This window comes from Lathamus discolor, chromosome 1, assembly GCF_037157495.1.
Source record: "Lathamus discolor isolate bLatDis1 chromosome 1, bLatDis1.hap1, whole genome shotgun sequence".
Taxonomy (NCBI): domain Eukaryota; kingdom Metazoa; phylum Chordata; class Aves; order Psittaciformes; family Psittacidae; genus Lathamus; species Lathamus discolor.
Genome location: NC_088884.1, coordinates 107,269,761 through 107,293,385, shown reverse-complemented (window position 1 = coordinate 107,293,385; position 23,625 = coordinate 107,269,761).

The following is a 23,625-nucleotide window of genomic DNA, read 5'->3' as shown; positions in this document are numbered from 1 at the left end:
GAACAACAGAAAAACCACACAAAAACCTGAAGAGAAGCAGATCATAAACAATTGCCCTTCTTGCTTTGTCTTCACTTCATGTCTTCCACACAGAGTACTGATCGCAGCTCCAGGGCTTTCTGCAGACTCTACAAGAGGCTTGGGGTCCCTATGATGTGTCCACCTGTCACAGCAGAGGCCAAACTGTGCATACCCTCCCTGTGCTCTGCAGTGCCCTTTGGTGCTCTTCCATCTTTCCAGCAGACTGAAGTCTTCTAGCCTTCTCCCATAGGAAGACAAGTGTCAGCTCTTTTTAAGGGACTCATTCATGCATGCAAGAAAAAAGTATATCTATGCATACATATGTATAAGTAAGCTCTAGGAAGGGAAACGAAAAGAGGGATTTTCCGTGAGGTTTACCGCAGATCTGAACAGAAACAGAGTTTGGCCAGTGCTTTCTACATTGCAAAATTCACCACTGATAACTGTAAAATTAGGTCAAAAAAGCTCAATGAAGATTAAGGAACCAATTTTTTTATTTATTTTATTTTTTTTTTTTTTTAAGAAGGCTATCCATGTTGCTTGTTCTCCAAAGGATGTAATAAGTGTGTAAGCAAACAAGCAGTGAAAATCCTGTCCCTCTGGAAAACTTAAACCAGCAGATTCTGGGAATTTGTCACATATGTTGCTGTAAAAAGGCTAGCAGTATGTCTCAGAGTTGACTTATGTCTACACAGAAACGGCAGCAGGCCTTGCTCAGCAGAGTTTTTGCTACTGAATCATCAAAATTCTCCTGATCCAACTTAGTAGTCTGGAGCCAGAAGCATTCATTGTTCAAATGAGGTCCTTTCTCTAAAAAGTATGTGCCTGGCCTATGTAGCATGATTTTGTCCCTCTGAAGACAAGACAGTAATATCCTTGTACAAAGAGGAGAAAGATAATGAAAGACAAGTGTTTTAGTTTTGAAGTAACTCTGCTTGGAAATGCATTTGCATGTGTAGGATGAGCTTTAGCATACATATGCTCATCCTCTGTGAGTAAAAATTCAAAAAGTTTGCTTTTACAAAACAAACGTGGAAAAGAACAGCCTTGCATCAAGGACAGCTCTGCTACTGCTGGCCCATGGCACCAGGTGACTGAGACCCAGCTGTCCGCCTTTACCATCCTAATGTTCTAAGTCTGCAACCACATTGTATCCACTGCATCTCTAGTAAGCCTCTTCAGGACAAGCCATGCAGGCCCTCAGCAGCCTTATTAATAATATGTCATTATGTCAAATGACAGAACAAGGTTTCCATAGTATCCATCATAAGAAATGCGAACTCTTGTGAAAATCTGCACTCAAACTCCAAACAGTGTTTGTATCAGTTGGTCCCCAAATAGCCAGGCCCAGTCAGCCACTGGGAAAGGGAGAATTCACACAAGAAGGCACACTAGCTGCTGAATAGAAGGGCTTTAGCAATTTACTGGCACAGGAAATGCAGTACTTAAGTCAAGAGTATTTATTTAAAGACTGCTCAGTTTCAAAAAAAAAAAACAAAAAAACAAACAAACAGAAAAAAGAAACTTCTGGTTTTTTCCTAATATGATTTTGTCCATCTCCCACCTGCATTTTAAATTCACAGAGCCCTTATTTTAATATGACACTCAACTGAGGGAATTCAAGATTAGGTTAGAATAAGTGGAAATTCTAGATTAGCTTTCAGTTAAAAATACTGTGGGACTGTGGTTCGCAGTTCTACAGTCAGCTTGCAAACATACTCTGGAAATATAAGACCCTAAATAACAGATGATATGGCAAAGCTAGTGGATGCCACATGGCGAGATACAAAGCTGTCAAGGAAAGAAGACATTTTGTAAAAAGTAAATAAAAATGTAGTACCAAAAATTGACTGTATTTATTCATACCCCCATAGGATTTGGTTTCATTCCCAAATGTTGCTATACCAATAAATCCTCCTTCCTTAGGAAGTTACAGAAACACAAAGGATAGAGGAAATGACACATAAACAATCTGTGTGTTGACAAGAAGGCAATTTTGTAATATGTTGTTATTTATGGCCAACACTTAAGCAGATGGAAGATGCATCAAAATGAGAGTTTCATTTAGAACATGCAAGCCAGTGAGAAGTCTCAGCAGGAGAGATGCACCATGGGAAAATACAAGGCACTCAACAACTAGAAATGCATTATAATATTTGTTTTAACTTGAAAAGAAGCACATAGTAACATCCTGGAGATGACGTAAAGATGCAACACAGAGATGATCTCTCAAACAAGTAAGGAAAGGACAAGTACAGAATGAGGCCTTTTCCAGGGGCGAACCTACCCTAATCAGCCCTTTTGTTTCCTGAAGGAAGTGTCAGATCCTACTACACATCCTGCTGGGAGACTGCCATTTTGCTGTTCCTTCTCCCAGAAGAGGTGACATCCCTCCCATTTACAGCTGAAGGTTCTGAACCACAGCCATGATGGAAAAAGCAGGTGCTGAACTTGATCCTCCCTCTGTGCACTGACTAGGTTTGCATTTGTTAGTCCACCGTGTTCATTAGACATCCAAAGGGTTTGCCCCTCTTCAGCACCGCTTAGAGTACATGGCGATACAGTGAGGGGAAGAAATAGGTAGACCCAACATGACACTGAGCAATTTCCACCCATAACTCTGAGCAGCACAGCACCAGCTCCCAATGAATGCACTCATTTTAGCTGCATTGCTTTCCATTGTATTAGCTCATGCATGAAAGAGGAAAATAAAGAGAAAACTATTTATGCCTCATCCTTCCCCACCTCTCTCTTCCCACCCCCCTCACCCTCCCCCCCCCCCCCCCTTTTTTCATTTGATTCTAAATCAATTTGGAAGTGGCATCAGGGCCCTGAAGCATGGAGAGCCTCAGGGAACTTTTAATATCTGAGAGTCTAACCCTCTATTTTCCTCTCAATTGGCAAGACCCCTTAGTCATACGATGGGACTCAAGAGGGAGCAAAGTAGTTTTAGAACAGCAGTCTTTTTCTAATAACTGGTTTAACTTCCCAATACAAGCTAAATTTTAAGAGTTTCCCACCCACTGATGAAGCATCCACATGCAATGCTGGGATAATAATCTTCTCACCGTGCTTCCACGCCCACTGGCAATCCAGCTCCTTATGTCACATGATTGTGTTCACCAGGGGTTAGATGTGTAGTTTGGTTTTCAAACCAGTTAAATGCTCTGTATGTGCCTTTCTGCCTCCCTCTGCTAACTCTGAGATCATTAGCCTGCATTTGGCAGGAAATAAGATCCCTCAAAAACATTTATGCCTTTTGCAGGAATCAGCAGCCGATCTAGTGAAGAGGCCTTTAAGACCCTAGCCAGGGGGAAAGGCTGAATGCTTTCCCTGACCAGGCCCCAGCAAACCTACATGGGAGATATGCCCCGAGACACAAACCCATAGGAAACTAATTCATTAGCTCCACTTCTCCCTGGCTATTCCTTTTTTTTTTTTTTTTTTTTTTCCTAGGCTTCCTACAGCTTCATCCAGGCTCTGTGATGCTAACCACACACTCAGCCTGCAATGTTTAACAATATTCTCTCTGCCTGGCAAAGTACTTATATTCAATCTGGGAAGCAATGGACAGGGAGCCAAGAGCACAGTACCAGCAAGTAACATCACAGAAGGACCTCAAACGCAAGTCAGACATGCTGGCCTCCAGCCTCTGCCATCTTGCCAAGAACATCAGACAGCAAGCCCATGCCACTAATGCCCATGCCACTAATGCCACCAAAGGAAAGGCATCTGAGACGTCCTCTTGTCGTGGTTTAAACCCAGCCACAAACCTCATTCACTCACTCCCCCCCCTTCTTGCCCTCCCCCTGCTCCGGGAGGGACGGAGAGGAGAATCGAAAAGAATGCAACTCCCACGGGTTGAGATAAGAACAGTTTAGTAACTAAGGTATAACACAAACCACTACTGCTACCACCAATAATAATAATGCTAAAGGAAATAACAAGGGAAGAGAATACAACACCTCAACACCAGCCAACAGATAACTCACCCCACTCCCCCCAGCCGAGCACCGACCGATACCTCGTCCAACCCTGCAGTCCCTAGCCCTTCCGGGTAACTCTCGGTTACATCCTGCGCATGACGTGCTGTGGTATGGAATACCTCTTTGGTCAGTTTGGGTCAGGTGTCCTGTCTCTGCTTCCTCCCAGCTTCCCCTCCTCCCTGGCAGAGCATGAGGCTCAGAAAGTCCTTGGTCAGACCAAACATTTGAGCAGCAACTAAAAACATCAGCATTATCAGCTCTCTTACCAGGCCAAAAAATGTAAACATAGCACTGCACTAGCTACTAAGAAGGAGAAAAATGACTGCTACTGCTGAACCCAGGACACCTCTGTTACCAGAAACTCACTTTTACCCCTGAAGTATGTTGATATAAGCACCTGGGTTCCTGAAAGGATGTACTTAACAGGGAAATTGATCCAGTATATGGATCACAAGGGCAACAGGTACAAGTTGCACAAGGAGAGGTTCCACCTTGATAGAAGAAATTTTTTACAGTGAAACTGATCACTGGAACAACCACTCCAGGGGTGAGATAGTGCATCAGTCACTGGAGGTTTTCAAAATGCAATCAGATAGCACACTAGATAAACTCATCTAGGCTTCCTTTCCCACAGGAGGATGAACCAGATGATCTTGAAAGGTCCCTTCCATCCTGGGCTGTTCTGTAGTTCTATGATTCTGAAAGAAAAGGTTTGTCCATTGCATTGATACACAGTCCCATGCATACACTCATGCTGGGACAGAAACATTCACAATAAAGAGGCTGAGGAAGAAGCCAAGACTGGGGGGCGGCTCCTGTTCTTTTGGTGATGTAGATGGCTCAAATGCACAGCAAGTTTTTCAGAGCTCAGGTCATGCCTGATCTCTGTTATGCTAACAATTGCTGGACAACAGCCTTGATGTGAAAATAAAATCAACTACCAAGAAAAACAAGTTTAAAATATAGTTCTGGTTTGTCTGGGAGTATTTACAAGCTCAAATTAAATTTAGCCAACAGGTATGGCAGGTTAAAAGTAGAAATGAAAGAGGTCAAATAAACCACTTAAAAAAATGAGTATTTTGATTTATATTGAAAATATTTTCCTTTCCTCTGAAAAGTATTTGCTTTTTGGGTTGGTAAAATATATTATTTGCCCTCTGCTTCCACTGACAGAAACAGTTTTGCTTAATACTCTCTTCATTTTTTTTAATATACCTTGAAAGGCTGAAGTTTCTGCTTTACAAAAAAAAAAAAAAAAAAGCCACCAACAAAAAAAACAAAACAACCAAACAAAACAACAAAAACCAAACAAAACAAAAAAACCCCAAAAACAAACAAACCAACAAAACAACAAAAAACCAAACCAAACAAACAAAAAACCCAACAAAAAACAAAACAAAACACCCCCCAAAAAACAAAAACAAACAAACAAAAAAAAACAAACAACAAAACAAAAAAACCCACAAAATTTATTGCTTTACTCTCTCTTTAGGAGAAATCTGTAATTCCATGAAAATTTCTCTTTGTTTCCCTACAGCTCTCACAACTTTGCATAGTTAAACTGAATATTGGGTTTGGAAAAGTTACAACTGTTCCATTGTAAAAATACAAGTAGGTCTTTTCTAGATCTGAAGCCTTAAATGGTGTAGCATTACTTAAGAGTTACCTCATTGTCAGTATTGAGACTGAAAAGATACAGCACGGACTGCACAAGTTACAATAACCAAGCTAAATGAACAAGTTACAATGTTATGTTAACAGCTAGAGTGGAAAATACAGCTATCACAGCTGGTTAAACTGTGGTTAGAAGGCAAGCCAGATTTGTTTTGGCAGTGGACACACTGATAAGCACCCACAAGGTGATCTGCAGCAACACAGCCACAGAAATACTGCTGATATCAGAGAAACATTTTACACAAATGTCCTAAGAGAAAGCTGCCTGGTGGCATAGCAGAGAACTCCACCAGGTATTGCTTATAAGGTCAGCAGCAAACCAAATATACAAAAGAAGTTAGTGCAGAATATATCAATCAACAGAATTAGGGTTTTTTTTTTCAGGAGTCCCTTTTCTTGGGTGATAATTATTAAAAGCCTTGATTTGCTAACTATAAAGATTAGCCTAATTTTAAACCTACGAAAACTAATATGGATTACATTCTGTAAACTACCTTGTCTTATTATTCTACAGATCTTGATAGTGATGGCTGGTTTGGCTTCTCCAAGGAAAAAAACAGACAAACAAACAAACCAAACCAAACAAACAAAAAACAACCTAAAATCGAACCAAACCAAACCAAAACCAAAACAAAACCGCCCTGTTCTGGGTTCAGCAGTAGCAGTCATTTTTCTCCTTCTTAGTAGCTGGTGTAGTGCTGTGTTTTTGACTTTCGGCCTGGGAACAGCACTGATAACACTGACGTTTTTAGTGGCTGCTCAGTAATGTTTACTCTGACCAAGGACTTTGTGAGTCTCATGCTCTGCCAGGGAGGAGGGGAAGCTGGGAGGAAGCAGAGACAGGGCGCCCGACCCAAACTGACCAAAAGAAGTATTCCATACCACAGTACGTCATGCCTGCTATATAAACTGGGGACAGTTACCTGGAAGGGTTAGATCACTGCCGGGATCAGGCTGGGTATCATTTGGCGGATGATGAGCAGTTGTATTCTCTTCCCTTGTTATTTTCCTTATCATTATTATTACTGGTGGTAGCAGCAGTGGTTTGTGTTATACCTTAGTTACTGGGCTGCTCTTATCCCAAGCCGTGGGAGTTACATTCTTTTGATTCTCCTCCCCATCCCTCTGGGAGCAGAGGGGGAGGAAGTGGGGGAGTGAGAGAGAGGCCTCATGGCTGGGCTTAAACCACGGCACACCCCAAACAACACATTCCCTCTGTGGAGGAAGTCATCCCTCCCCCAAAATCCCGCCCACACAATTCACCCCTTCCATAGCTTTCCTAATTCCTAACAACGCTGGAGGCACCTACTAGCAGAAAGCAGCTCAAACTCCACAAACCAACTGTCCGTCCACATCCGAGGTCCACAACTCACTCTGTGATGAGTTCTCTTTGGGAAACAGGGGCAACAGAAGGAGGTGGCTGGCACCTGGGCTAGTCGTCCGCTTACCCTGGCTCCTGAAAGGAGGGAGAGGAGAGGAAAGGCTCCTACCATGAGCTGCCACATGGGCCGCGGGATGCTTCCAAAAGTGACATGAAGCAGCAAACTGCATTACCCTCCTCCCCTCCCAAAAATAAAAATAAAAAAATAAAAATAAATAATTAAAAAAAAAAGCCCCAAACCCCAAATCCCCTGAAATCCTCACTCACATTACCCCTAAAAATATTCTTTTTACTAGCCTCTCTGGAGTACTAGGCCCATTATTTCTCACAGTCAGACTTCCCCACCATAGGAAATTTCTGAATCAAAACGATATGAAAGGGGAAAAGCAACAATAACAACTAAAGAGGCTCAAAGGCTATCCAAACTTCACACAGTTCATAAAGACAAAAGGAAAATTCTAAATATTGATTGCCCTATGTTTGTTTCCAAAGGGCGGCTGAACCCAGAACAACAGGTTAATAGTCTCTCATTGAGCCTTCACACATGGCAACAACTGCCATTTGAGTAAAGAAGCAGCACAAGAGGATACTTGGGCAACATCTTGCAAGAGAGGAAGTGAGAGAGAGGCTTCTGTTCATTGAACAGCCTATCCTTCAAATAAAAAAAATCCGAAGGTGTGATATATCTATCCATGAAGCTGGCAGAGAAGAAGAAAAACCACCTTATTTTGATGCAAACAGGAATTTTAAAGTTATTTTCACCTCAAAGCTTTTAAAACATGCCCTGCCTCCCAGTGCATTTCCTTCTCACAATGTATGCATTAGCCAGAATGCTACAAAAATGTTTACCAAAGCTTTTCAGATGGGTAAAAAAGGAGGATTATTTCTTTGCTCTGCTCATCCATCTAGCTTCTCTTCCTGCATCAGGCAGCAAGTCAAGTTGCTTCCTTGCCATACCCTCATTGTTGATCATCATGCCCGCTGTCCCAATTTTTCACATTTGAAATGCACATGGCAGTCTTTTGAGGCAAAATGGGATGGCCAGGAAGCAGGAAAAGCAAGCTGGTATATACCCAGTGGTGTCATGGAGCTGTAGTGATTTACACAAGCTGTGCCAATGGCTCACTTTGCCTCCTTCGAAGTGCAGCACAACTTGCATGACCATAAAACAATAAATAACAAAAATAAAAGTGCTCTGCACACATTCTAACTTGAATAATTGCTTTCTGTCTCTCTCCATTCCCCTCCAAGTCTCAGTAAGACAGAGCTACTCCCATTACTTGCTTTGCTAACCCAAAGAAACCAAGCTCTTAAAGCAATACATCCCCAGAGACATTACAAATGTATTTACACAGCAAAGTAGAGGTATCTTGGCAGCAGATGCCAACATCCCTGTGCTGCCTTGAGAGATACAGCACAGAGACAATAGCAGCAAGGTAGGCTCTGGCATATTAGTCAGGTATGAATTTATGAGGGAAACCAGGAAGGCTTTCAGCACTTGCTCTAAATCTCCACCTCTTGCTCGTTCACCATGGCATTGCAAGCTCACGTGCTCCCAGAGCAAAACCAGTTTGTTTTCTCATACACCAGTAAGTGCCTTGCTGACTATTCACACTGGGGCATCCACCTCAGTCACCAAAATAGATATCCAGCTTACTAAAAACATTTGTAACCTTGCTGAGAGCATCATTGCTAGTGCACCTTCAATGGTTACCTCACCTGCGTCAACACAGGACATCACGTTTGCTGGGTCCTGCTACAGTCATACTTGTTCTGTTATGAAAAGCAAAACCAAAATTGCCTGACAAGTCCAGACAGAGAAATCATTGGCAGCCCTGCTATGCACCAAATGCCTCACTGCACAGTATCGTTGATTTACAGATGGTGACAGAGGAATCTACTGATTCACTGACCTTCAGCTATTTGTTCAAGACCATCCAGGATCATGAAGACATTCTCCTGGATGGACAGATGTGGTATTTGTAGAGATAGGTTCAGCCTAGGGCCTTCACATTTCCTCAGCTGTCTTCTAATCCTTCCACTTCTTCTTCTGACTTAGACTGTGCTTCTGACCTGATCTCCCCCATAAAAGCATACATGAATGTAATGAAAGAAATCAATAGAGGTCCCTGGGAAGCAGAAGAGAAAAGAAAGTCAAAGGGCTGGAGGTTCATAGAGAGAAATACTGCAGAGGGAAAAAGGATTGGGAAGAAATGATGAGACGAAAAAAATGGAAAAGCCATGTACAGATTTGTACTGAAATGGAGTAGGGAGATGCAAGGTGGATTGTCAAAATGTCTGTGTACCACTCTGTCTCTTCCTTTTATCTCTTACCAATATCAACACTTAGGTAAGTGGCAAATAGCTTAGGAGCTCCCAATAGGGAATGAATAACACAGTTTAAACTGAGAATGCATAACTGGAGGAAGGGTGGCTGGAGAAAAGAGAAGACGAAGAGCAGGCTCCTGCTGCTTTAGCAGGCATGTGTCTTTATATGATTATACCTGCTCAGTGATGTGCTGTTAGCTTTCTTCTCTGTCTTCCAGAATGACAAAGTTCATACCTATGCAACCATGACAACAGCACACAAATACAATTATCTGCACATAAAATATGCACCTTAGAAGACCAATGAAGGCAAAAAAAGCTTTACGTGGTTTACAACATGAATCTCTTCAGTCACTGTATCACCAGTATAAAGCCAACCACCACTATATGTTTGAAATAAGAGGTTGATTCACATTTGTTGAAAACATCTTACTACCTTTTATATGTCTAAAACAAACAAGTAAACAGAAAAGACTCACGCAGTAATACCAAGCTGTCTTTTCTAAACTTGGAAATCTACAGATGCTTTTAGTATTGTCATTGTAGCTTCAGGCTGGTATAAGCCTTAACATCTGAAATTACTGCACTTAGCCATTCACCATCACATGCTGCAAGAAAAAGTGGCAAAGCCCTCTAATGCTACTCAGCTTCATTTGAATACTATTGGAAATGTAAAACACCTTTCCCAAGGTGTGAAACACCACAACTCAAGCAATATAGTTTTGCCTAAGGCTACATAAGGACATTCCAGAAGTCTTGGACCAGCCTGGCAATAGTGGCTTTACCAGCCTGTAATGTTTTACTGATTGCTCAAGTCCACCAGAAACTGATTGGAATTACAGCCCTGCATTAGAAGGAGGAGTTGAGAGGGTCAGATATACTTCAGAAAAAATTATTTCTAGGAGTCTTTGTGGGAACAGCTTTGCTACTGTGTCTGTAATGAGTTATTATTACTAACCTTTATATTGGTTTAGCATCTAGAAGCTCGAATCAAGATCAAGGCCCCACTAAATTTTTGCACAGCACTCTCAGACAAAATCCCTGCTGCAAGCCTCTCTAGCTGAAAGCCTGGACTTTTTCAGTGGAGTCAGTATACAATCCTGACCCAAGCAGGGAGCAGAAAGCCACACAACACTGCAAGCCTCTAGGGGAGTTTGGCATAGAGTGCAGGACTCCAAATTTGCACCCTGATGTGCCACCTGTCAGACCAAATTCCTCCACAAGGTATAGCCGGTACATCAACAGACTGACCCTTGTGATAGCAGCTTTGCAGAAAGGCAGCGCTGAGCAGTACAGGTAATTCTCATGCGCACAGAAACAGCAGCTAGGTGGCTACTACCATCTGCTCCTGACAGACTTTGACATCACAAGTACATCCCAGAAAGGCAACCCCAATATCACCACGTACCTTGTCCATTATCTAAGTTTCTTTAGAAGCTGACAGAGCTAATATCCCATTCAAAAGCTTTGCCTAAGGGCTCTGGATGCTTGGGGGTGAGGAAAGGAAATTGATGCCATTCACAGACCAGCAGGGAGAGACTGACCAAATCCTACTGCTCCTCCTGCCCTGAGATGGGAGCAATCTAGGGCAGCTTCAGAGGCATGGCATATTGCCTCCCTTCAAAGTGTAACCTGCCTGTACTAAGCACCATGCAGAGGCTGATGCATCTGCTTGCATAATAGAACAATTATTTCAGCCACTGAACCTGTACTTTTCATAGCCAAAGACTGTAGATTTGAGTCCCCTTGTCAACAAAGCACCACAGGGTGCTTTACATTATATCTCTGTACAGTAAGAGTTACCATGGCTTCCAGGATCCTATATTGCTGTTTTGAAATATCACCATGTCAACTAGAACTCTACAAGGAGTTACCGTGTTTCTCAAGAGATTGGAAGTCCATGCTTTATGGCACTAATTATGTCTTTTTTCCTGCCACTGGTACACATTGAAATGCAAACCAGAAATGGTACCATATACAAAATCGCACTTTCAGTTTTTTAAGCCACTGTGATTATTTCTCATGCCTTGTCATCCTTCAGATGAACAATGCGACATCCTTCTCAGTAAAGTATAACTAGCACATAGTGTTCATTTTTGACTACACGAAGGGCAAATTGTTGTTACTATGACAATAAAGTGAAAAAACGCAAGGGTGACTTCCAACTCCATGTAAGCCCTCCTCATTCATCCCCACATCACTTCATGTTTGAGGCACAAGCTTATTCAAAAGAATCACTTATTTTACAGCAAGAGAGGGGCTGAAGTGATGTATGGGGCATTAGTTGCAAGACCAGGAGATTAAAGCTTGGGAGCTCAAGAAGGGATTTTCAGAACAGCTCAGCTTTGGCATAACTCTGCTTTTAACACAGCAGTAGTAAGACTCCCATTGTCTACAAAGTCAGAAGTGCTACTGTTTCGCATGGTGAAAGAAGATCAGCAGCATGCAATTTAAAAATGCCCAGCAGTTTTGAAGTCCTTTGGTACCAGGAAAACATGTTTTACCACTTCTTACAGAGCTAGCATGTTGGGAAATGTGGATTTGGGAGGGCTGCCTTGTTTTAATCATGAAAGCTTAGAGCCTCACTGAAACACCTGTGCTAAGAAGACAAGACCCTTAGCTGACCTTCAGCTGAGATCATAAAATCCTGAGTGCCAGCAGCCCTAATGGGGGACTGTTCACACCAGTTTGTCCTCTTTTTTTCTCAGCCTACCTTAGGCTAATACTTATTGCTGTGCTCAGAAAAAAACAACTTCTGTGTGGGAACAAGGTGTGACATTATGTTTTGTCCTTTAATTGGGTAGCAACAGACTAAATGTAAATCTTGGAAACAAATGTCCCTGTCCTCTGTGTCCTTATGGGGTAAATTCCTCCCTCTATTCTAGTTTTGCGGCCCAGCAACTTCCTGGGCTGAACCAACTCTACCCATTGCTAAGTCTCTAGAAAAACAGCAGAGCACTTTCAGCAGCAAGTGATTTTATACTGCAGTCAACTGCAGGGATGGTGAAAGTCTTTCAATGGCAGTATGGTAAAGAGAAGGTCAAATTGAATTGATAGGAGCAATCTTTTACTCCCAGCTCTGCATCCTATTATACAAAGATGGGAAAGCTTGAGCAGCATGAAAAGATGTAATAATTGGAGGAGCTTCTGCTCCCAAAAAATTTTCAAGCTGACTTAGGGGGGAAAAACAAAATAAAAGAAACTTACTTAAGATATTAATTAATTTGTCCAGTTTCTATTGAAGATCAAAGACAAAATTCTTATCTAGAAAGGTGGCTGGACAAGAAAGCTCAGCATTGCAAAGGAACTTTAAGACAGAGGCAAATCTCAAGCCACAAACTTGAGGGGGGGAGGGGGGGAGTGGCTAGAGCAGGGAACACAGGCCAGACAATACGATCACTTTGCACCTGAAGAAGGTACCCTTTTTGCTCACAGACACAGGCCCAGTTTCACCTTCTGCGTTTGCTTTCTGGATAGCAAGCATGTATGAAGGAGAAATACAGGAAGATGGCAAGGGATCACAAAGGTCCTTCGAGTGGTCCACACCAGAAACACGTTTCCCTTCTGAGCTCAGAAATGCTGGAGAGACTGCATCTGTTGGTACGGCACCAATGCTGGAGATGAGTCCACAATTACAATTTGGGATGTGCTGGTAGCTGCAAATGACTCCACAGAGGTTTATTTGTGCCTTCCTTCTTCACAATAGATAAACATAAGCACACACTAACCCCGTACCCGAAAGCAGCCCCTACAGGTGCAACAGAGCTTCATTACAGGCACTCAGGTCCATCCATACCAGTAAATTTGAAAGAAAATGTTCTGAGCAGACAGCTCTAGATAATGTGCTCTGCAGCTTCAAAAACACAGAGGCCACTAGAGGGTGAGCCATAACCTTGGGTCAAATGATATCCATGCCCTAGTCTTGCCGTGGAAGTTACTTCTGGATACCTCAAATTCCAGAGTCAAAGGTTTGCTTTCTTCTCTGTGTTGTTTTCCCTGTGCCATTTCTAACTGCCTGATCAGCCCCTACAGTTTTTTTATTTGTTTGCTTAAAATGAAATGAGCCTAAGGCTGTGCTTGGTTTCTGAATATTTTATTTGATCATGCTGTACTTCAAGTATTAGATCCCTTCGACAACATCAGGCTTTGGCAGCTCTGCTGGAGCTCTAGCACACAGGGAAGACAGAATCACTGCCTCATGTATTTTCAAAAGAATCTTTTCTCCCGTTTCACTGAGAATTATGCAGGAAGCTCAAGCAAGAACCTTCATATATTCTGCAAAGACCTTTAATTATAAGTTTCCGGGATGTATCCAGATACTATATTGTATCATCTGAAGGCAAAGTAAGAGAACTTAGTGCCCCTTTGCCCTCCTGCTTATACAATATGACTTTAAGAACTGTATTTAGCACTGTATGTCTGCCCTTAAAGGAATGCCACATCTTTAACCTTTATGTGTGCACACTCCCTGTCTCATATATGCAAGCCTCTTGTTCTCATCCTAAACATAGCTCTGCTTACCTTTTCTCATTAAACTAATTAGGCATCCTAGAGATGTGATATGGGATCCTTTTAGCTTATCCCCAAAGAGAAGAAAGAGAAGTTTACTATATCTCATGTTGTATGCAGTTAGAGACCAAATCTGGCTTTGAACTATTACTGTATGAAACCAAGAACATTCCAGAAAAAGGTCACTGAACTTTTTGTTAAGGCTAAATCCTGAGCCTGCCTTTCAGGGCATAAATGGAAAAAAAGGAAACAGCAAATGGAGTGACCTTTACTTTGGCAGCATTCAGCAACAAGTTCAACTGGCAATACCACAACAAGAGCTTTGCGCATAAACTCTGATGGCAACCTGAAAATCCACTTACTTCAGAGAAGGTGACTGTGGAGAAGGGCTTGGAAGCTGTAGAACACAATGACAGCAGCAACCCGCAGGTTCAAGGAGATCAAGTGGGAATGATACATCACTTCTTGCTACCTAAAAAGCCCTCTGAACAAAGACCATGTTATCTGGCTGGTGACTAACAACATGTACTCAGTGTTGATACACTAGATGCTACTGCTATACAGTGAAGACTGGCTTTATAAAACATGCCACTTAGAAATATGACTTCTGCCTACATAGCCAGGCTAGTATAATTCTTCACATGGGTCCAGTTGTGCTTATACAAACATTTTTATATAATTATGTCTGTGTTTCCCTGAAGTATTCAGATTACAGGTATATTTAAATTAGCTAGGCTGGTTTATATAATAACTGGGATATTGCCAAAATTATCCTGTGGCAAAGCTGAGAGCTAAGAACACAAAAGGGAAGAGAAGCAAAGTGACATGCCCAAGGTTATTGAGTAGTTCAGTGGCAGAAGCAAGAATAAGCTTGAATTCTCAAGTCTCATAACTTATGTGCCCAACAATGTCAGTCCAATACCCAATGTTTAATAGATATGTACCTTTTGAAGATAGACAGTTAATGTTATGTGGGACTTCTAATTTAGTGGAGTGATACAAAAATATATTGACAACATTAACACAAATGTAAATTGCACTTACCAAAATATAGCAATTGCAATACACAGTCCAATCACAATAACAACATGATTCCCACTACTGGTCTGTGCAATATGCTGTTGTGACATCAACCATCCCCCAGTTGACAAGAAGGAATACATGGACTGAAGCCAGCTCAATTTCATTGTTCTCTTTGAAGTTATTTTGCTAGTTGTCTAGTTTTTTTTACTATGTGTTGGGCTGAACCACAGATTTACTCCCCCATACTGGTTTACTAACTCAGGGAGACAGTCACACTCTTTTAATGAGCTCAGGGACAAACATTTACACTACCAATTGATCCACTCAATTGGTGATAGTTCTTTAACTAAAAAAAAAGGCCACCCTCTCGTCCCCTCTATGTTGAGATGAAGTCAGCTTCCTTCATAACAGCTCAGTCACATCCTGCATTATACCCTGAGCTTCATGGGCACATTGTCCTTGCCTGGCTTCACTAAACCTTCTCCCATTGTGAGGGTTTACTGGTTAATCACAATCATATATTGCCATCTTATTGATAAGGCTCTACCCCAGAAGTGAACAAACATTTGCCTCTGTCCTGGTCTTTACAGCTTTCCAAGTATGACATGCTGGATAAGGTGGGATTCTAACATGGGCAGAGATCAGGAATGCTTTTCTCCACTTCAGACAGCATGGGTAGTTCAGGTAGCACTTACAGACTGAGGTGTCACAATAATATCACTAAACACATGTTCTGGATGTAGTTAATCTCAGGCTATAGGTACATTTATTCTCCTTTTGAGCCCAGCAGACCTTATCTCTCTGCCTTAAACAGAGGTAAAGCCTACGGCAGTTACCTTCATTTACTCGCTAGATCATGCAGCTTGTGAAGAGGACTGAGTCAACAAATCATAGACATGGCCAGGACCAAGAAATAGAAATAGTTTTAGATGTCAAAGCAGACTTCCAGTAATCTCCTGGTAGCTAAAGTGAAGAAAGCTGAAGTTCTGGGAGGAAGGATACACAATACCTGTAGCTTTCAAGCAAAGTGATAGAGAGATCAAAATAGAGTGGAAAAAAGAGCAAAGACATCAAAAACAACTTTGGTGGAGACAGATCTAGGGACAAAGTAAAACAAACAGTAAAAGAAAACCTGTCTTTCATATTTTCCAATTTCCAATCCAAGTGAGAAACCGTACTTCAGCCTTGGAGGCAGCAAGAGTCACTGACAGCAAACATCAGAAGGGCTAATATAAAAGGACTCCAAGTTAAGCCAAACTTTAGGAGCAATATGGAAGAGTGGGTAGATACATTAGCACTGTTGCTGCTCACATATATTAAAGCTATCGGAGACATTCATATTATTTCTGTAGGCCAAAGAAGTGAACTTAGGAAAGGCCAAAGAGCAAGAAACTAGAAAGGACCTAAAAAATCTGACTTCAGGATGCAGAAATTACATTAAAATCAAATGTATTTCTACCATCAATTAAATCTAATAACACTCACAGCTAGCTTTCTTTTTGAGTAAACCTGAATCATACACTAGATTCAGATTTATTGAGTTGATTGAGACATACCCTTCTTTGCATCAAATACAAATTTATACCTGGATTTCACCTTACCTGGTGTGGTCAAACAAAAAGCAAAGATCTTAGGTGAGTTTAATCATCTAAAAGTCTGGAGACACAGAGATGGCTAGGAAGCAGAGTCACATACGTTACAAACCTAGGAGCTTTTTTGTGTGAACTTTGGTCTCAGCATTAGTACAGATCTTTTACTGTGTTATACAGTGGGAAGAGAGAGGGAAGAGCTAGTCAGCATTTTCTCCTGCCTCTGGGACAACTACAAACTCCTTATAATTGTGTGATGCTTCTAAAATCATCCCATCCATCTCACCCAATGTTATTTTTGAATTTCCAGGAAACAAACAAAAAAAAAAAAAAACCAACCAACCAAACAACAAAAAAGAACAGTTTAGCACTCCCAGATTTCACTAAAGCTAGCAGCTATGTGGTGCTCTATTTAAAGGAGAAAAAGCACTCAGCTGTTTCACATTGTGCTGACCATCAACATGATCAGGTGGAGCAATCAGTAGGGGCAATGCTCTAGATGAATTATAGCCTTTGCCAGGTAGTGCATTACCAGGCATTAAAAAAAAGGTCTGCAAGGGAGCTTAATTTTATAATGCAGGACAGCCTGAGAGAAGGTGAAAATAAAAAAGGGAATTAGTGTTTTATCAGTTCTGCTACCCACAAAACTGTTTATTCCAAGGTGTACATCCACAAATAAGAATTTCAGTGGAAGGTCTGATGAGCTTTGCTATCTGGATAACATTAGGCAAAATGAGCTTGGATAGAAGTACCCCGTTCCTCAAGGGTTCCATTTCTTTGGTTTTAAGCTGAAATGGCCTGAAATTAATTTCCTTTTTACATTACTGAAAAACTTCATTCTGTATTCCAAGAGGAAATGCTGCTCATTTGGGAATGAGACTCTGCATCTTCCAGGCATAACAAAAGATGAGCTGTAGCCTTTGGGAAACAAGCACACCTGCAAAAGCAGCTCTGCTAGACTCCATGTCCATCCCCACCCTCTTTTGCTCACAGCGCTGCAGGGAAGCTTCATAGATGCTCACGACTGCATAAAATAAATGTTCTCCCTCCTGCTTTTTAATTCATTAATTTTATTTAATTCTTTCTATTTCATGAGGTTTATTAATTTCACTCCTGCCACTCCTCACTGGATGAATTTCTTCCAAAAGTAAAGCATTAGCAGTGTTTCTTCAGGAAGGGGGGATTTTATCTGCTATTGCAATGATTCCTAGCCCTACTCCTCAAAACCTAGCATCAGTATTCGTCTTAAAAGAAAACAAAACTCAGTGGGAAAGTTAGCCATTCTGTTAACAGAAATTAGAACAACATGATTTTGACATAACTAGAACAGAACTGTAGCTAAAAAGCTTATCTATATAATGAGCAGCAATGTTATAGAATTAAGCCTTTGCCGTACAGAGTTGAATTTCACACTATGTTGTCTGCTACATCCAGATTAACTATTTTCTCATTTCATGTGTTTTACAGAGATTCATACTGCACGTCTTAAGGGCTTTACTTGGAAATAAAAGAAACCTTTATTTATAGTTTAATAGAAAATATTAATAAATCTAGTTATAAGAATAAATGCTGCTAGAAAATAATAGCAGTTGCTAAGAGCTGGACATGTCTAAAAGTTTTTGATCAAGAAGTAGAACTTAAATTCTTCTTCATACCTGAGCTAGACTTAAATTGCAGCATGTAAAAACAACATGCAAAATTACAACGTGGAAGAAAATAAAGGAAGAATGACCAGGAAACAAGAGGGAGGATGAAACCAGCATCCTAGTAACATATCACATTCACATACATTACACCACCTAGTATTTTCCTTCAAGCTCTCCCAGTAATACACAAGAAAATAACTTCAGCAGAAACTCAAGATTAGAAACATGTCCCATTCCTGAGCACAGTAATGTGCAGAGATCATGGCACAAAGGTTTTTCCCTGATATTTTTTTATAGATTCTTCATTGAAGTGTTGTTTTCTATGGACTGGATAATGGATGTGGCACTGCTGCATTGATAAGCATGATACTGTGTAGGTCAATGTAAGGAACTCCCAGGTTTAGCCCACCCTGGTTCAGTTTCTGATGTCAGTATGCAGAAGAGTCATCTCATTGCATCTAATTTTGGGTAGCTCCATGAGTGGATGAATAATAACAAAAGCTTGAGCTGGGATTCACATTTTGAAATTCTTTTGGGCTTCCAAAACTCTCTGATGGATTTAGATCCCTAACTTTCCTGGATGGCTTCAATACTAGCTTTCCAAAGATAGTGAAAATGAAGTCCAATTCTAATGCAGTCTACTTTATGTGAGAGCAACTAGTTAAAGCATTTTTTTCTTTTGTTTGGTTGATTGTAGATTTCAACTTTGTAGAGGTGTGTCACACTTAAATGCATTTGCAAGGTCTGCTTTAGTGTATATAGCTCAGAGATGACGTGCTAAAACATTAACAGTGGGGAAATAATTATTACTTATGAATTAAGATTGGATGACTTTGACTTCAGGGAAAAAAATATGACCATAATAGAAAATCTGGTTCCAAATACTGTGATATGACTATGATCTCTGAGGTCACAGTGTGCCTTCCCAAAATAATTACTTTCATCTCTCATCTGGAGGGAAAAGTAATTGGTTTACAGTACATGATCTACAGGGTTCTACCATATATACTATTTCATACTGCGAGTACTTAGCAAACCTACATGGCAACTTTGTGCTCAGCAGTGAAGATATCTCTCCACATACATGCAAAATAGCACAATTATCTTAGGAGCAAACTGTCAGGTAAAGCAGGGGAGCTTGCTATTATTTTTTATGATAGAAAAGTACTTCTCTCTACCAGTACATTTCATTTTTCAATGAAGATTGGAAATTCCTCCTTGGAAACCATTGTTGACAATAACTCTTTTAATTAAGCAGTATCCAGAATCACATGATTTCTGTGTTCTGCACCTCAAATAAACTGAGTACTTCTGTATTGCATTTCTTTCATAACATTTTCACCTTCTTGGTTGATGCTTCAAAAGAATGAATAAAAAAGGAACACTACCCTACGAAAAGGTACAGATAACACTTTAAGGTCAGTTTTCAAGCCACAGCATGGAATGAACTTGACATCCTTTGTGTCAGTGGAGGTCTGCATTTTATCTGTATGTAGGAGAAAGATGTATGCCGTTTTAATACTATACCGTATTGCTGATTTTATTAGGATAATTTCACAGTTTTTCAGAGGGTCTGGCTCTTTATTATTATTACTCAGTAGCTGACAGAGGGAGCTGTTATCAGAAAATGTCAAATGCCAATAATGCAGAGTCAATGTCCATTATATCTCTCACTTGTTTCCACTACAGGATAGAAATAAACAAGTTTGGTGCCCAGTCAGGACTGGGAAGTGCAGGAAATACTGAAGGTAGTTTCGGGGAAGGCAGTGGTGAGATTGGCATAATGAGAGAGAGGTTTTTCAGTGAAGTGGAGCAGGCTCGAGTGGTGCTTGGAAACCATGAAAAGCATCATGTCTGATTAGTGTGGCTGTGCAAACGATGTAATGAGGCATTTGAGAATGAAACTGAATAGGAGCTGGATAAAAGATTGGTAATCAGCATGTCTGTTTTCTACCAGAGGCCCAAGAGAGGGCTGCACAAGACACTCGTTGTCATACGCATCAGCAGCGTCTGGATATGGAACTACACACTGACATAAGATGGTGCAGAAATGCTGAAGAAGTCAGTTGTAGGGAGTAGCCAAGCAGCTGAAAAGTGGAGAGATAAGAATGGGGCAGGAGCCCATAGCACCTAGAAGTCCACTAGTACCTGAAACATCAGTAGTTACCACCATGACGGAGCTCAGACATGGACAGGAACCTATAATGGTAAATTGAACCCCAAGACAACCTAGCCATTTAAGGGTTCAGCTGTATGAGTATGGAATACATAAAAGGTCCCTACATCTGCATTTCACATTGGAACACACTGTTGGTGGCTTAGGAATCCAGCTGCCACTTTGATGCCAGCTTACAGCATGGCTAGTATCCAGCTTTACTTCCCCTGGTTTATGTGCAATCACTTGCCCAGGTTACTATTTTCATCCCAGGTGCTAAAGACAAGAAGTTGCCTCATCTCCTCCTTCTTCCCCTCCCTATTTCCATTATTGTTTTGAGGTGCTATTAAAAAAATAGAAGGAAAGTTCCACTTTCAGAGTTATGCTTTTAGGCTGTCTGCAATATTGGGAAGTAATAGACTTATTTATGTACATGATCACTTCTTTTTTTTAAGGTTGCCAGCACAGATGTGAGAGCTGGGAACTTGCTGTATCTCCTCAAAGTCAAACAAAAAGCAGTGTAATCCCATGACTCCACAAGCTGGGACTATATACACTTAACTTGTTGTGTGGCCTGACTGTTGGAATACAGGCATGGCTGAGGGTTCAAGTTTTTACAAACTGTCTTATAGGAATGCAAAATTAAAGAAAATGAGGGATGAAGGGTGAGTTTTGCACAGAGGTAACTCAGAGAGGTAAGTGTAAATTGTTGCTCTGTTAGAAATTTCGAAGTAGCAAGGATGTCATCATTCATTCGCTAGCCGAAGGAAATGACCGAAAGCTGACAAAAACCATCATCCCATTGCTCTTCCAAGACTGTGAGTCAAAACTGATAGTAAGTTACTTGGTGAGGGAGGGAATACCTTTATTAATATTAAAGAAATTACACTAACACCTCTGTCAAAACTCACCTGATGGGGAATGACCAGACCTAGCTACAGTGATTAAAAGACCTCATTCATATCTAATGGTTACACAGAGTAATAATCTCATTGTAAAAGGCAATCAGACACTTGTTCACTCTTCTTATCTTTTCTTCACATTTGTACTTACTAAGAAAGGATCTGTCTTTGATCATCTTTTCCTTTGCTGCCCTTTAAGTCATTCCATTACAGGGCCAGAGTTTCCATCCATTTATCATTTCTCCAAATCAATTTTATATCCAGTCTCTGTTGAGATGTTACAAACATTCAGTCAAATGTTTTTTGCCATTATAGTAGTTACAATGCTGTGCATGAAGATGCTTGGGTGGTTTTTTTTTTTTAAGAAACTGCTGAAACAGCTTTTTTTTTTTTTTTTTTTTTTTTTAAGGTCTGGAAATCTTAATTGAATTTTTCATTTAAAAAAAGAAAGAAAAATATCGATTGAATCTAGTTTTGTCTGCATCTCCAAGAAGTCTTCATTAGTGCAACTTTTCAACCTGATTATTTCTCCTGAATTGCCTCCAGAGCCTGAGCTCAGCCCATCTGTTTTTGCTGAGCTCTTTACTATCTGTATTTCATTTATCTGTCTACCTCTTCTGCTTTTCAGATTCAAGCCTGACCTGTAGACCTTTCGAAAGAGCATGGTATTCCAACAAAATAAGTGCCATGATATAATAGCTTTCTTCATGGGGAAGACCGACCCCTGTGGTGTCTCAGGGAAGCACAGCTGTTCTGTTCATAAAGGAAACTCACTCCATCAGTGGAGAGCTGAAGTTCAGCGGCTGAGCTTTCTTTCAGCATTCAGATTTACCTGGGAAATGGTATTACTGCCATTCTGATGATGAGGGTGGATTTCAATATTTAGCAGTGATAAGTTTTGTCTGGTTTGTTTGTTTGTTTTCTCCACACAGATGTAACTTTGCAGTTCTTCAGTGGCACAAGGAAAGTGCCACTGGTCCTTCCCCATCCTATGCCAAGACTGCTTCCCTTGCAACTTGAGCACATTTTCCAAGAGGTGAAACAAATTTAACACAAAACTTCATACAGAGATCTCATACCTTTTTCAACCAAGCCATGTCCTCATCCAGCAGGTACAATTTATTCTACTTTTACAGTGATGGTATGGAAATGAAGAGACACTAAGCATTCACTAATTGTGCTGTAGCTATTGGGTACCTAATAAAAGACATATGTGACCAGATTTTCACAGTGCTTTTCAGGCAGCTAATTCCCTTGCACATGGATATGAAGTACTGTTAATATGTTAGTCATTAGGGTAACATCAGAGGCCTAATTGAGGATCTCCAAATGTTAATGCCAGAGCTGCTAGACTGTGACTGGTTTCAGCTAAAGAGCTTCAGCAGAACTTTTTCCTCAGCAGCTGAGGGCTAGGAAGAAACATATGCTGGGCTGTCCACCTTCCAGCTGAAGCTCCTGGAAATAAGAGGTATTTCTTATCTCTCCAGATCAAGCACTTGCTGTGTAGTTTGGACAGGGTGGGTGAAGATGTCTTAGTCTAAGTCTGGAGATCATGGCAAATGATTCATGTTCCCAATGGGGTAGAAACACGTGTTGCTGCTAGCATGCAGTCCTGGGACATTACAATTTGCCCTGCTACTAGAAGCCCTCTTTGGGAAGCTTGCGCCGAGAGGAGCCCATACATGCATCATATTCAGTGTGAACTGACCCTGTTGAAAAGTGAGGCTGTCAGGTTTACTCAGGGTCAGTCTCAGCACTGTGAAAGCCACAACACTACATTCTAGTCATCTAATTAGATAGCTTTATCAAATACAACCACAATTTGTAAATGCAATTGCACTGCTTTGATTTTTACTGTTTTAATAGTAATTCACATAAGTAACTCCTATCCAATTGACAGGTGTATAGAGGTCAAGCTTTATTCAATTCAGGCTGTTCAGTTCAATCAGCATTCAATTCTCTTCAGTGAAACCTTCCAGTAGGCTGGCCAGGAGCTGTGGGATGAAATTGTGATATTAACTGCCAGTCTTCTTGAAAGAGGTCTGAAACACCTGACTAGCAAGACAGAAGGCAGCAGAGAGCTGAAGAATCAAAACCTGTAACAGCTTTTCTAAAATCCACAGTGATGTAGCTACCAAGCATCTTAGTAAAACAATAAATGTTATTTTACACAGATCCAAAAATACAAAGGATCCAAGGAAATGTTTTTCCCGACTGAGCGGGCATTTCCCAGGACTTGTTGGTTTTATTACCTCATCTGTACCTTTAGCTGTCAGCAAAGTAGTGCTGAAAGCTCCCTATTTAAAGCAGGTCATAGCAAACAGAAATTTACCGTCTAGCCAAAGCTTGTATAAATTTACTGTGGGCAAAAGCTCAATAAAAGCTTATAAAAGTGGTACCTGTGGCTTCCA